This window comes from Ceratotherium simum, chromosome 11 (genome assembly GCF_057802395.1).
Source record: "Ceratotherium simum simum isolate JZ-2026a chromosome 11, ASM5780239v1, whole genome shotgun sequence".
NCBI classification, from domain to species: domain Eukaryota; kingdom Metazoa; phylum Chordata; class Mammalia; order Perissodactyla; family Rhinocerotidae; genus Ceratotherium; species Ceratotherium simum.
Window position 1 is genome coordinate 17,430,165 of NC_141910.1, and position 15,111 is coordinate 17,445,275.

The 15,111-nt window shown below is 40.1% G+C and overlaps 1 pseudogene; it reads left to right on the plus strand.

The window, feature by feature from the left end:
• The first annotated feature begins 988 nt into the window (after window positions 1-988).
• LOC147915933 (U2 spliceosomal RNA) lies at window positions 989-1,069 on the plus strand (annotated as a pseudogene).
• Window positions 1,070-15,111: the final 14,042 nt, after the last annotated feature.

The following is a 15,111-nucleotide window of genomic DNA, read 5'->3' on the forward strand; positions in this document are numbered from 1 at the left end:
AGTGATAAGAGCAGACAGTGGTGTCATGATTCAGATTTTAAGAGAAAAACATTTAATATTTTCTTGTCAAGTATAATTAGCTGCAGTTTTTTCATAGATACCGTTTATCAGGTTACAGACGCTCCCTTCTATCAATAGTTGGTTGAAAATTTTTTATCAAGTATTGATGTTGGATTTTGTTAAATGTTTTACCTGCATCTATTGAGATGACTTTTATTATTTATTCTGTTAATGTGGTGAATTACATTGGTTGGTTTTCAAGTGTTTTGCCAACCTTGCACTCCTGGGAGAAACTTCATTGTAGTGATGTATTATATCTATTAGTACCTATAAAGTGAATTTCTTATATTTTCTTATATTCAATTTTCTTATGTTTTATTAAGGAATTTTTCATCTAAATTAATGGAGATTTGGGGTTGTAATTTTCTTTTATTGTAATATCTTTGTTAGATTTTAGTGCAATGTTATGCCAGCCTTATAAAACTAGAACATGTTCCCTCCTCTATTTTCTGAGTTTGTGTTAGATTGGTACTATTTCTACCTTAAATGTCTGAAAGAATTCACACTGCAGCCATCTGGGCCCAGAGGTCTTGTTGCTGCTGTAACTGTGGCTGTTGTTGGGCCGGGGCGTTGGGTATTGCAAATTCAATTTTTAAAATAGATATAAAGATAAGATTTTCCATTTCTTTTGTGTCAGTCTTGCTAAGTTGTCTTTCTAGATATTTGTCCACTCTATCTGAATTTCAAATTTTAGTACCATAAAATTTTTTATATTATTCTCTCATTATCTTTTTAATAGATGTAGAATCTTTACTGATGTCCCATATTTCAATTCTGATATTGGTAACTTGTGTTTTTCCTCCTTTTTTTGGCTTGATTGGTCTTAGCAGGGATATATCAATTTTATTAACCTTTCCAAGGAAAAAAATTTAATTTATCAATTTTTCTCAAATTTTTGTCTATTTTCTATTTTTAAATTTCTGTTCTCATCGCTTCTCGGCCTTTTGGCTAAGATCAAGTGTAGTAAATTTCTGTTCTTATCTTTATTATTTCCTTTGTTCTACTTCTTTTGGGTTTAATTTACTCTTTTATTTCTAATAACTTCATGTGTAAGCTGAGGTCATTAACTTTAAACCTTTTTATTTTCAAATATAAGCTTTTAAAGCTATAAATTTCCCCCTAAGAACTCTTTAGCTGCATTCCACAAACACTGATCTGCTCTGCTTCATTATCATTCAGTTTGAAATATTTTTGAATTTCTCTAATAGTTTATTCTTTGAATCATTGGGTCATTTAGAATGTGCTGCTTAATTTCCAAATTTGGACGGATGTTTTTAGCTGTATTATTGATACTGATTTAGAATTTAATAACATTGTCAGAGAACATACTCTGTATAACGTCAATACTTTGAAATGTATTGAGGCTTGTTTTACAGCCAAACATCTAGTCTATCTTGGTGAATTACCTGAATGTGTATTTTGCAGTTGGTAGGCATTTAAGTTTTTAAAATGCATTGCCATAAAGTTATTCATAATAATCTCTTATGACTGTTAAAATATCTACTCTATTTGTAGTTAGATCCTATTTTCTTAATATTATTTATTTCCACCTTGTCTTTTTTTTTTAATTTTTTGTTTATTGCAGTAACATTGGTTTATAACATTGTATAAATTTCAGTTGTACATCATTATACTTCTATTTCTGCATAGATTACATCATGTCTTCTTGTGTCCTTTATCAATTTTGCCAGAGATTGGTCTCTCTTACTAGTCTTTTTAAAGAGCAGACTTTATTGGTTTTATTGATCATCTACATTTCATTGTTGTTGTTTTCCATGTTAGTAGTTTCTGATTATCTTAATTTTGATTTGCTAGGTTATTCCCTGCTTTCCCCCATAATAACCTAAGTCCTATATGGGAAGGGAGGGGAACTTATCTCTCTAAATAAATATTTGAATAAATGAATGAATGAACGTGTACAGCTTCCAGCGTAACTGAACAAGCTGGTGTATGTTAGTACACCAGACCCACCTGTTTAATTCCTACTTCCTCCCTATCAGTAACGTTTAGTGGATCCTCTTCTTTCACTCAGTCTGTCTTTGCTAGAGTGTTTCAGACCTTAATCATTGGACCTCTGTGCTTCCTACACTTACCTTCTAGGCAATCTCATGCAATCCAGTTGCCTTAAATATTGTCTAGACGTTGATGACTCAAATATTTATATCTCCAGCCCTAGACTTTCTTGTGGTCACGAGTTGTATATCCAAATAAATTCTCAACTTCTTCATTCTAACTTAACACTTAAACTTAATATTACCAGATACTTAATTTACTACTCTCTCAAAACCTGATCATCCCCAGTGATTCCATCACATGAAATGTCATGGTTTGCCCAGTTTTTCAGGAAAACCCCTGGAGGCATCCTTGACTCCTACCTCCTTCTATACCACATCCAATGCTGATAAAGTTCTATCAGCTTTTTATTCGAAATGTAATATGAGTCCATCCACTTCTCCCCATCTCCACTATTACCACTATTACCTATGACACATTTGTACCTCACCTGGACTATTGCTTCCCAACTGGGCCCCCTGCTCCCACCTCTCTCTACCATAGTCTAGGCTACACAGAGCAGCGGGAGTGATCATTTTAAAAAGCAATTCATGTTAGTTACTCTCTTGCTCAAAACTCCCCAATGGCTTCCCACACACTTAGAATAAAATCCAAAGTCCTTCCACGGTCCTGTGTAATTTGGTCTCTGGTTCCCCAGTTCCTATCACCTGTTTTCCCCATTCTGTTCACTCTGTACCACCCACCCTGGCCTTCTTGCTGTTCCTTAAACACTCCAGTCTTTTTCCCATTTCAGGGCTTTTGCACTTGCTGTTCCTTCAACCTGGACTGTTATGTCCCGGATATTCCCACAGCTTGTTCCTTTCACTTGATTGAGACGCCTGGTCATGTGCCACCTCCTCAAAGAAAACATCCTTGATCATGGATCCAAAACAGCCATTACCCCTGCTCAGTCAGCCTTTCTTACCTTTTTCATGTTCTACATCACATATTCATTTGTTTCCTTGTTTATTCCGTGTCAATCCCCATCAGAATATGAGCTCCATGAAGTTGAAGCTTTGTCCGATTGTTCACCTCTGGATCCCTAATGTCTAGAGCACTGCCCACCATACAGTAGGCCTGTAATGAATATTTGTTGACTGAATTAACGACTTTTAACCTCCACTGCAACCCTGTCTGAAGCAGAATACAATTTTTCTAAAAGTTTACTACCAGTTAGTTATACAACCTTAAGCAAATTCCTATGACAAAATTTACTTTTCTATAAAACATAAAGTTCAGATTAAGTAACTGCTACGGTCTCTTCTAGTTGAAATATGGTTTGATTATAAGCCTCAAAAATTCTGTAAAGACTCTCTTCAGTTGAGGTGTTTTGTTTTGTTTTGTTTTTGCGAGGAAGATCAGCCCTGTGCTAACATCTGCCAATCCTCGTCTTTTTTTGCTGAGGAAGACTGGCCCTGAGCTAACATCCATGCCCATCTTTCTCCACTTTATATGGGACGCCCCCACAGCATGGTTCGACAAGCAGTGCATTGGTTCGCACCGGGGATGTGAACCAGTGAACCCTGGGCCGCCGCAGCAGAGCGCACGCACTTAACCTCTTGCGCCATCAGGCCCGGCCCCCCAGTTGAGGTGTTTTTAAATGGGAGCGGCCATAGCAAGGGTAGCAAGAGTGGAACCCAGGTTTGGGGAGACTCAGCGATGACCGCTGAAATGAGGCCCAGGTCCATTGGAGAGCTAGTGTCTTGCAGTTCATCATGACCCAGGAGTGGTCCTGGCCAGGGCCATGCCCAGGTGTTCTTGGGCCGGCAGGTAGACACTGATAAGACGCCAAGCTTTGTAGCTGTCTATTGTTCTGAATTACAGAAGAATCAAGAGTTAAGCCTTCTGATACATAATATTGCAAGGTCTTCTCTTTCGTAGTTAGGATATTCACAACCCCAAACTATAAAATCTTCAGCAGATAAAGCTTTCCAAACTATTTCTCCCCCTCCACCCCACCCCTGGCACCTCCTTCTAACACTCATCTTCTCCTCTTAATTTGCTTTATTTGATCTCGGCCCTGATTGGGTTACCACTGACGCCATTTCCCCCAGCTCATCCTCTGTGTTTCATCACGTTGCTTTGTCTTATACACATAGTCTCGTAGCCTGGTTGTCTTTTTTCCTGAGAGTAAATATCTATCATGATGCTCCAAAATTCAGGATAATTTTACCCTCTTTATGAAAACTAATTTATTAGAGCAAGGGGCCTCCCTCAGGTATTAGCCTACTGTGAGGGAAAATAAGAAACTCTAGTCGCTCTTCAAAGTACAGATGACAGCTTCATGGGTAAGAAGATGGGGAAGATGAAGAATTACAACTTTCCAAGCTCTCTCAGACTTTAATGACAAGTGGAGGCCAGAGTGGGCTCTTTGCTCTTGGCCATTGAGATCACAAAGAAAATCTGCCCAATTTTATGAAATCAGGTCTCCTGAGGCTGCTCAGAGTCAGGGTGAAAAAGTGGTTCTATATTCTGAATGTTTGTATCCCCCCACCCCACCCCCAATTCATATGTTGAAACCTAGTGCCCAATGTAATGGTATTAGGAGGTGGGGCCTTTGGGAGGTGCTTAGGACATGAGACAGGAGCCCTCATGTTGGGATTAGTGCTCTTATAAGAGATCCCAGCGATATCCCCTACCTCCTCTGCCAGGTGAGGACACAGCGAGAAGATGCTGTCTATGAACCAGGAATCAGGCTCTCACCAGACATTGAATCTGCCAGCACCTTGATCTTAGACTTCCCAGCCTCCAGAGCCGTGAGAAATAAATTTCTGTTATTTATAAGCCACCCAGTCTACGGTATTCTGTTATAACAGCCCGAACAGACTAAAACAAGTGGGAAGAATATTTGGCCACAATCAAAGAACCCAATCCTATCTCCATGTTGTTTCCAACCAGCTGTGCAGCCTCCCTGGACCTCAGGCTTCAAATCTCTAAACTAAGGGGCTGAATTCTCTAGTAACCAATGACAGATTAGCTACTCACATGTATCTCTTGATCCTTCCTAGTGTCCATGAAAACAACTATAAAGGGATTTTTAACAAAAAAAAGAAAACAGCAGAGAGAAATGGCAATAGAATTTTTAAGGTAGAGAGCAGATGGACTTAGCTTTCTAAGAAATCAAAATCCCCCAGATCTGTGAGGACAGCTGAGAAATAGGCATGCTTGCACCACTGAACCTCCAAAAGGCTCAGGAGTTAGTAGGACTTGGCATCTTTGGAAGTGAAAGGAAAGATGATGAGACTGAAAACAAGGGGATGGAAAGTCTGTTGAACTAAAAATTGGACTCTGGATCTTCTCTCAACATTACAGAGTGGAATGTCTGTCCCAACTCACCCAGGAGAGGACTGGAAGGCTGCTCTTTGGAGACGATTAAACAGAGGGTCTCTGGATTTGTGGCATAAAGCACAGTTGGTGGATGAATGAATAACACTCATGGGGCACCACTGCAAAACAGGGATTACATGAAAGTTTATACCCTGCATGTTGAGAACTCCTGCCCTTTTTCATGAGGTGGTACAGCCGAGCTGGTAATCTCCAGGCAGGATAATGGGAGATCCTTCTCTGGGAATCTGACCAGTCCAAGAGAAAAGAACAGAAGTTAGGTTTTGTTCCCAAAGGATAGAGCCTAGCCAGGGACCCTAGAGTCATGCCCATAGTAGACAAGCCTTCCCCTTATGCCCAGAGCCAAGACAGCCTATTAGTGCCCCATTCTTAAGTTTGAACAGGGAGTCAAGAATCCCCAGACATTTGAGGAAAGCATCTAATATAACAGATAGACCAACGCAAACAGAAAAAATAAGAGCTGACCCTTACTGAGCACATATATAAGCTAGGCACTGTTCTGAGTACTTACATGTATTTACTCATTTAATCCTCACAATCGCCATTTGAGTTAACACTGTTATTATCTCTACTGAATAGATGAAGAGACTGAGGCATAAAGACATTAAGTAAACTTGCCCAAGGTCACACAGCTAGTAAGTGGGGAAGCTGTTATTTTAACCAGGCAGTCTGGCTGAATCTATGCTGTAACCACTAAGCCAAAATAATATTAATAAATAAATAAAATAAAACACACTTAATAGTAATAGAGACAATTCAAAGATAATGGAACTTCAGAAAGTATCAGTAATATCCTCTGAAATACAAAAGAAGAAATTTCATCTAAGAAATAAGATAAGAATGCTGTAAAAACAAAATATTAAGAGAACCAAAAGAGTCTTTTTAGCAATTAAAAATATGGAAACAGAGGTTGGCCCGGTTGCACAGTGGTTAAGTTCACACGCTCCGCTTTGGCGGCCTGCGGTTTGTGAGTTCAGATCCTGGGCGCAGACTGGCACACCGCTCATCAGGCCCTGCTGTGGCGGCATCCCATATACAAAATGGAGGAAGACTGGGCACAGATGTTAGCTCATGGCTAATCTTCCTCAGCAAAAAGAGGAAGATTGACAGAGGTTAGCTCAGGGCCAGTCTTCCTCACACACACACACAAAAATATGGAAACATTAGTGAAAAACTCAATGGAATGGAGGTCTTCCAGAAAGTAGAGCAAGTCTTTGTAGCTGGTCACCCGGCTTCCAAACCTGGTCCACCCTCCCCCTACCACAGATTATTCTCAGTGCAACAGGCAAAGTGCTTAATTTTAAACCCTAATTTAGAACCACATTAATTCTTTGCTTAAAACTCTCTAGCAAACTCCCCTCACATTTAGGATAAAATTCATACACTTACTATAGCCTGTGAGGTCCTGCATGATCTGGTGTATGGCCTCCCCACCAATGTCAACTCTGGCCATTTCCTCCTTACTCATTCCAGCCACCTCGCCTCTTGCTGTTCCTCTTCTCACCAAGCTTGCTCCCACCTCAGGGCCTTTGCACTGGCTGGTACCTCTGCTTGTAAAGCTCTTGCCCCAGATCTTTCTAGAGCTGGCTTCTTCATTCCAAGTCTCCAAGAAGCCAAGGTGTCCCTGACTTCCCAACCTAAACCACCTCCAATTCCTTTCTGCCTCATTCCATGAGTTGTCACTTGCTGGCCCTTTACCCTGCTCTACTTGTTTCATAGCACTTATCACTGTCAGAAAATGTTTATGCATGTGCTCTCATTTCTTTCTTTGATTGGTTGATCTAGACTGTAAACTCCGGGGGCTGGAGCTTTGTCGCGGTCACTGCTGAATCCCCAGCACCTACATGGCACTGTACATGTTAAGCATTAAATAGATATTTGTTAAATCAATAGTGTTAGATGGTAAAAACAATGACACCACCTGCAATGACTATTTTATAGAATCCCTGGATTTTCAATCTGCAAAATAATAAAGTAAAAGTCTGTACAAAGCAAAGGAAATTGGTTTCATTTTTGTTAACGCTCATAAGCCCTGGAGGGGGTAGCTGCAAACATAATATCTGGGCTGAACAGCGTGCTCTGACATTTCTTCTGTGAGCCCCAGAGGTGTCTCCCTTCTGGCAGAGCCTCAGGCACTGAAGGGGAGCAACATAGCACTTCTATTAGCTAAGTATGTAAACACGCCAGCCAGCGGCTGCTTCTGCTTATTATCTACATGAATAAAATGCCTCCACTAGGACATGCCAAGGGAGAAGTGTTCTCAGTTCCAAAGGAGCTAAATTCTCCTGAAAAGTGATTCTTGACCCATGGCTCAGAGAGAATTCTTTGGAAGAAGAAGCGGTCAGCAGTGTCAATCGCCCTTTTCATAGCGGGGCAGGTTTCTCTCAGCTCCAAGCCATGAGGACAATGCGGAGGGTGGACTTTCTTTAGACCATGAAGGAAACTTTTCTGAGAAGAGCATTTAGACTGTCAACTCCTATGCAACATCTCCATTGTAATAACGGATGTAGAGAAAACAATGAAGAGAAATCCAGTGGTAATCCAAATATCTCATTTTACCACAAATAATCTCACTCCCCAAAAATGCTGTGTTCCCCAAGGAAGGACTTGGCAGTCACCTTCAGCATGACAGTGCAGGGTTGGCAACTGGAGCCTGCAATTCCAAAGAAAGTCCAGAGTCGAGGGCCTGGATCTGAGAAGGCAGCAAGACCTACCCTGGAGCTCCCACAAGCTGATTCTAGAAGAAGATCTGAGGCGGGGTGGGGGCGGGGGGAGGTGTGGGGAGGGCAGGGTGGGCAGAAATGTAAAGTCTCCAGGGTGGACCCAAGGCAGCAATCCTAAGGAGAGTTTGGTGTCTTCTTATAACTATGGAGGTCAGAAGTCCAAAAATCAGTCTCACTGGACTAAAGTCAAAATGTCGACAGGACTGGTTCCCTCAGGAGGCTCTGAGGGTCCTGCCTTTTTCATCTTCTAGTGACCTTGGTTTGTGACCCTTTCTCCATCTTCAGAGTGCATCACTACAATCTTGGCTTCGATGGTCACATCACCACCTTCTCTCTCTCTGCTTCTCACTTGCAAGGTCACTTGTGATTACATTTAGGGCCGCGTGGATAACCCAAGATCATCTCCTCCTCTCAAGATCCTTGACTTAATCACATCTGCAAAGTGCCTTTTACTATATAAGGTAGTATTCACAGGTTCCAGGGATTTGGACCTGGATATCTTTGGAGCCATTGTTCAGCCTAGCACAGTATATAAAGTAAATTATGTATATGTATATAATATATATGATAACATATATGTATATTATATATATGTGTATGTATGTAAATTATATATAATATATAAATTATATGTATGTGTATATATGTATATAATATACATACATATGTATATATATATATATATAGTATATATAATATCCACTCATTGTTCATTGTGCGTGGAGAAGACACCATTACCTGACTGAGATTAATTTGGTTTTCATAATGGAATTTGATATATCTTTGGTGAGACCATGTCCTTGCAGCCAGAAGGAATCCTCTCCCTCTACAACAGATACACCCAAAGTGTTGATTATGAACAATCCCTAAAAATAGGCGTTTGTTTTTAGTAGATATGTGTGTATATTTCTGCCCGAGATTTACTGACTGAAGATCACATTTTCAAGAGCACATACGTTAAGGCCAACTGCTCCTTACCTCTCAGTGGATGAAAGAAGGAATTAGGCTTCCTGGGCACAAGTCTATCTGAAGTGGGCTACTGGTGCCCCACCTATTAAAGACTGAAAAAACTCAGACTTTGAGAAATATTAGTAAACTACTATGAATGGGTGAGAGATGAGGGAATTCTGCAGAGGAAATGCATGTAGCCTGGTCCTAAATCGAAAACGGGAGAATTTTCCTCTCTGTCTTATGTTGAGGGACTTTGGGAGAGGTAGACAAACCCCTACAACATGCAGGCTGGCTGGAGTCCCCTTGTGGAAGGGCAATAGTTGATGCAGCCTATAGGAGTGAGAGGCCTGGCTAAAGGGATGAGCAAAAGCCAAGAAGAAATTTGTGAAACTTAGACCTTCCTCAAGGAGCCTCAATAGTACTTGGAAAGAGGATCATGTGCGGAGACTTCCTGCTAAGTTATGGGCAGGTGACAATGAAATGAGAATTACATTAAGCAAAAGTAATGTTGCTGCACTCTAACTATGGGAGAGGGGGGATATTCTTACTTGGTTTGGCAATATGTTGCCATGGATACACTGATTGACCTCTGAGGATATTTTATTTGAAGACCTGACCTCCCCCAGGGGTCAAAAAGTTTTTTCAAATGCCTGGGGGTATATCTAGAATGAGGTATGGTTTGTTTTGCAAACTGCCGTTTTAAGAGTCTTTAAACACTTTTTCTTTGTATATTCCAAAAATAATGACACTAAAATTCAAATGCCTATTCTGATTCAAGGATTCTATAAGTTTCTATTCATGTCCAGATGAAGATGATCTTCTTTGTACCATATTTTTTCAAAGCTATTAAAAAGCAAAATGTACTCATTAAGTTGTTTACTATTTACTGATGCCCACTCTCTTCTTCCTTGAAATTCATGGAAGACTTTGGTTGGCCCACTTCCTAAATAAAAAGGTCAAAGAGCTATAGGAAAACATTTTAATACTTCATACTGAGAACTGTTCTAACCCTGGGTTTCTGCAAGCTTACTCCCAACAAACCATCAATTAATTTTAGCTTTCTGGTGTAAACATTTGGGACAGCCCATTTTTGAAACAGAACCAAGGGTACTCACTTCTCTACTATCCACAGCCTCAGAACTCTCATCTTGGTGGCCAGTTTGGGGTCTTTTCTAGTTAGTGGTGTGTGGAAGCTGACAGCTCCATTTGATCCATCTGCCCTACCTGTTGCCTTTTAGCTTTAGGGACAAGGGCAAAAATCCAGAAACTTTGTGGGCTTAGATAGAATTCTCATTACAATAGATCTAGAAGGTGGAGTCGTTGTCCTCAAACACGCTTTGTACATTAGTACACGTAGAGAGGATAAAGGAAAGACCAGATAGGGAAGTTCCATCTCAATATCATCCAGAGGTACCTTTAAATACAAAGGTAAAAGAGACCCCAGAAGCTTGCAAAATAGTGTAGCTTGGTGACCTCATGCTCAGAAATCAAACCAGCCTGGTTTTGAATAGTAGGTTGACTACTTACTAGACAAGAGACACTCAGGAACAATACTACCACCCATCTCATAGGGTTATGAGGATTAAATAAAATCATGCTTGTAAACTGCTTAATACAGCACACAGAGACACTTGACTAACTAGAATTAATAGTGTAGTATATTATTATTATATTCCATGTCACAATACCCAAAAAGAACATTTAAGCAATTCTTATCCATAAAAAGAAGAACTTGCCTATGATAAAGACAATGTACTTTGAGGTCAGGTAAAAAAGAAAAATCCTCATAGATATGGTACAGATTAAACTAGAATTGCTCAGAATTGTTGAAAAGATGGGGATTATGTGGAAGACAAAATGTAGTCAGAGCTAACTGATACTGAGCCATTCTGGATGCCCAGTTAGGTAGAGAAAGAACTTCAACAGTGATTTAAATCAGATAGAAGTTTATTTTTATCTTTCTTAAGAGAAGTGTAGAGATAGTCAATCCAGTGTTGGTACGGACACCCCAGAGTTATCATGAGCCCGTGATCCTTCCAGCTATCTGGTCCACCATCCCTACGGTGCAAGCCTTATTTTCATTGTCCAAGATGGGTGTTGGAACCACTACATCTGCATTCTAAACAACAGGATTTTGAATTAGAAAGAGAAAGGCACTTCCCCCCTTTCTAGGAAAGTAAGTTCTATACTTTCATAAGTTTCCTCTTAGGTTTTACTGGTAGGTACTTGGTCACATGATCATTCTTAGCAGCAAGGGAGCCTGTAAACTATAGTCTTTACTTTGAAATAATAATTTGCTTCTCTGACTAAGAAAAAAGAGGGTCCTGGAAAGTGGAAGGAAGCTAAACTTCCTAGCCACACTAAATTCATCCTTCTTCTCTGAGTATTCTCCATCTCTCTCTCTCACTTTCCATTCCTGGTTCCTCCTTCTCCTGTTTCTCAATGAGCACTCTACTTTTCTCTACAGAGTCTATCCTTTCAATTTTTCATCCATTCCCAAGACCTCAATTGCTGAGTTTTTGTGAGGGGAAGAAGGGGTTAATCCAGCTGGTCTGTGGTTTATTTCTCTCCCGATACCAGAGGGATGCTTCCAAGGTGAGAAGGCAGGGGGCCCAGTCTAATCTCCTTGTAAATCTGTTGATCACTGGATCTCCTGGAATCAACTAATGATTTTATATGAAAAGAGTCTTTATCTATAAAATCCTCGTAGCAGCATATTCCTGTTTCAGGATTAATTATGTTAAATAAAACTAGAATCTGTGGATTTATGAGTCATGACCTCTAAAAAATGTTACAAAATCCCTGTGATGATCTGTGTAAAAACAAAAAAATGGAGATGTTTCATAACGTAAATGTTCTCCACACAGTGTGGTTATCTGCAAACCTCATTTAGAGACTCATCTTTTATTCTAGGGCCAAGACTATGTCCGACATTGGAAGGAAGGACCTGCGTAGCCACTGAGTGTCCTAGCCAACCCCTGCCTCACCTGAGCCTCTTGATTGCTTGAAACTTGAGGTTATTAGTAATGCTTGATACTGAATAAGAGCTCTAGACTGTGAGTCTAATTTGCTAATCTGATCCTTTGTGATAGTTCAGCGTGGGTGGTAGCCACATCTCTCTAACTTCCAATCTTCTTCTAAATCCTTCACTGATATTTCTATTTGCTGGATATACCTAAACATTTTGTCTGTACCTCAAAATCAACATATCTAGTAGTAAACTTCTTATCTGCCCCCTCAATCAGTTCCTGCTCCTGAGTTTCCATTCACCCGACCACAAACAGCAGCAGCGTCCCTTCCCATGTCTCCTTCCTTATCTCTAGTAACGCTCTAAAACCTTCGCTCCATCCGTCTCTTCCTTTGTGTTTTTACTCCCTCCTAATTGGTCTTTCTGATTCCAGGCCTTCTGGTCACTGACCCATCCAACATATTAATCTTCCTGTAGCACTCTTCTATACAAACACAATGGACTTCTGGGGAAATGTGGTGAAGGAGACATAGGATCATAAAATCTAATGAAATAAACAACAGTAAGGTATATATAGATAGATATCTATATAGATACTCACCTTGGACAGAGCCAGCTATAATACCCAGTGTGTTGTTCAAGGTGAGTAAAATGAAAAGAAGCAACAAGAAAACTATTAGCAATTATGCAAAAAGGAAAGGAAAGGAAAGGGAAGGAAAGAAGGAAGGAAGGAAGGAAGGAAGGAGGGAGGGAGGGAGGGAGGGAGGGAAGTAAGAGGAGGAGAAGGAAAAAGAAAAGAATAGAGCCTGCAAAAGAAAAATGAATAGTTGACTCCGGAAGAAATAAATATCACAGGAAACAAAAGGAAATAAATATAACAAATACTGGAAATCTTAAATACATAAAGAGAATATGGAAACTGCGAACCAAGAGATACATACATCAAAGAGAATGAAACGAAAAGAGATATTTCAGAGCTAAAGATATTCTACACATCCAACCAAGAGTAAAGCTCTACTCAAAGGAAACTCAGTCCCTTAATCACTTACAGGACACAAGAAAGAATAAAAATAAAAGAAGTGTATATTCAACTCAAGAAAATATGAAAAGGCCAACAAAATTAAAATGAAGAAAGCAGAAACAAAATAATTAATATAACAACAGAAAGTAACAAACCAAAAGAGAGCAAAGCAGTCAACTTGATAAGTCTGCAATGCTGCTTTTGTAGGATTCTTCCTTGTGCTTCCCGGGCAACCAAAATGCCCTGTCTCCTTAAAACCAATTAACGGACAAGAGCTGGAATTGTGTCTTGTTCAATTTTAATTTGTAAATTTGTGTAACATCACAGCTTAGGACAATACATGTTTGTTAAATAATTGTGTGAAAGAGTCCTGAATCTCCAGGTTATCAATGGAGACCTTCTCTGGCTTCTCAGGTGAATCTTTGCCACATGGATGAGAACTGGGCCACTGAGAAGGCACAAGGCAGAGAATTGGTGAACCACGAGGTCTACTGAGGTGTCTTCTCAAGAAGAGTGCCTGATGACAATCTATTGATTTAATTCCATTTAAATGCATGTGGCCCTTCCTTCCTTCCATCTCCATTTCTACCAGTGCCCACTCTGGGGTGTGCTTACCTGGGCCTCCCTCTCAGGCAGGTCTTCTTAACCAGTTCAGGGGCCATAAACATGGATGGAAAAAAATTCACTGTTTTTCTCACTAACCTGTAAGTAAATTTTAGCATTTCCCTCCATTATGATGTAGGCAACAAACCACTCTAGTCTTAGCAGTCCCTGAACTTGTCCCCAAGAGAAATCACAGATATTTTACACATTGCAGTTTGGAGAGAGATCTCAAAACTTCATTCATATTTATCACTACTTTAAAATTATGGTAGCAATTAGCCCTGACGCTAAATCTTATCTAAGGCATTAAATAAAGATTTAATATAAATAAATTTATATAAAGATTTATACAATTATACCATAAACTTTTAAAATATTTTGATAACTGCATTTCAATATAATTGATTTCTTTGGCATTTCTATGTATTTTAATTAATAAATTTGAAAACATTCATTCGAGAAGGGCCTATAAACTTCGCTAGATGCCAAAAGAGCCCATGACACTCAAAGGTTAAGGACCTCTGCATTGGGGTCAGCTGTTGAGGGTGAACAAAACTTCTCATAGAAGGAAAAATAAAGGTGAGAGTTGCACTATTCTCAGTTTTTGAGAAAAATCTACTTAACTTAGGAGACGATTTAGCACTCAATGTTTGGACTTAAGGAGAGAGGCATTTATTAGAAAGCACAAGGAAGGTCTAGGAAAATCATATAAAGGCTGCAGCACAGTGTGATCAAAAGCATGAGGTCTGGAGTCAAACTGCTTAAGTTCAAATCTCAGCGCACTGTTCAGTCCTTGTGTGACCCTGAGCAACCTCTGCGAGTTGAGACTCGATTTCCTCCTCTGTAAAATGAGAGTGATACTCGCCCATGCCTTGGAGGGCTGTTGTGAGGACTGAGCAAGACAGTTCCTGTGATGTGCTCAGCTCAGCCCCTGCCACGTGGTAGATGCTCCTCGCTGTATTCAAGTCAGCCAAATTTGTTTTCAGCAACTTCCTCCTCCAAATCCTTTCTCTTATTTATTTCCCTTCTCATGAGACGCCTCCCTCACCCCATCGTACAGACCTGCATCACAAGGCTAGATTCTGTCTCTCCTCTCTTCCTCCGCCTCTTATGGAAACCCACTCTCAGATGAAGCTCTAATATTATTTATGTCCCCGTGTGTTTTTCAGGTTTTGGCCACCTCTTCCAGCTATGACAATCCCATCGTTGCGTGAGAAGTCTTTTCCCCCAGGAAAAATCGATTTCCGTTTCCAGGAGCAGATAAAAGAAATGTTTCTCTTCCCATGTGGACTGTTTGCCCTCTTGCTCTCTACACCCCACTGTCCAGTTCACGTCCCACCTCATTCAAAAATCCTTCCCTACCCTTCTCATTCTCGCCGGCAGCGGCA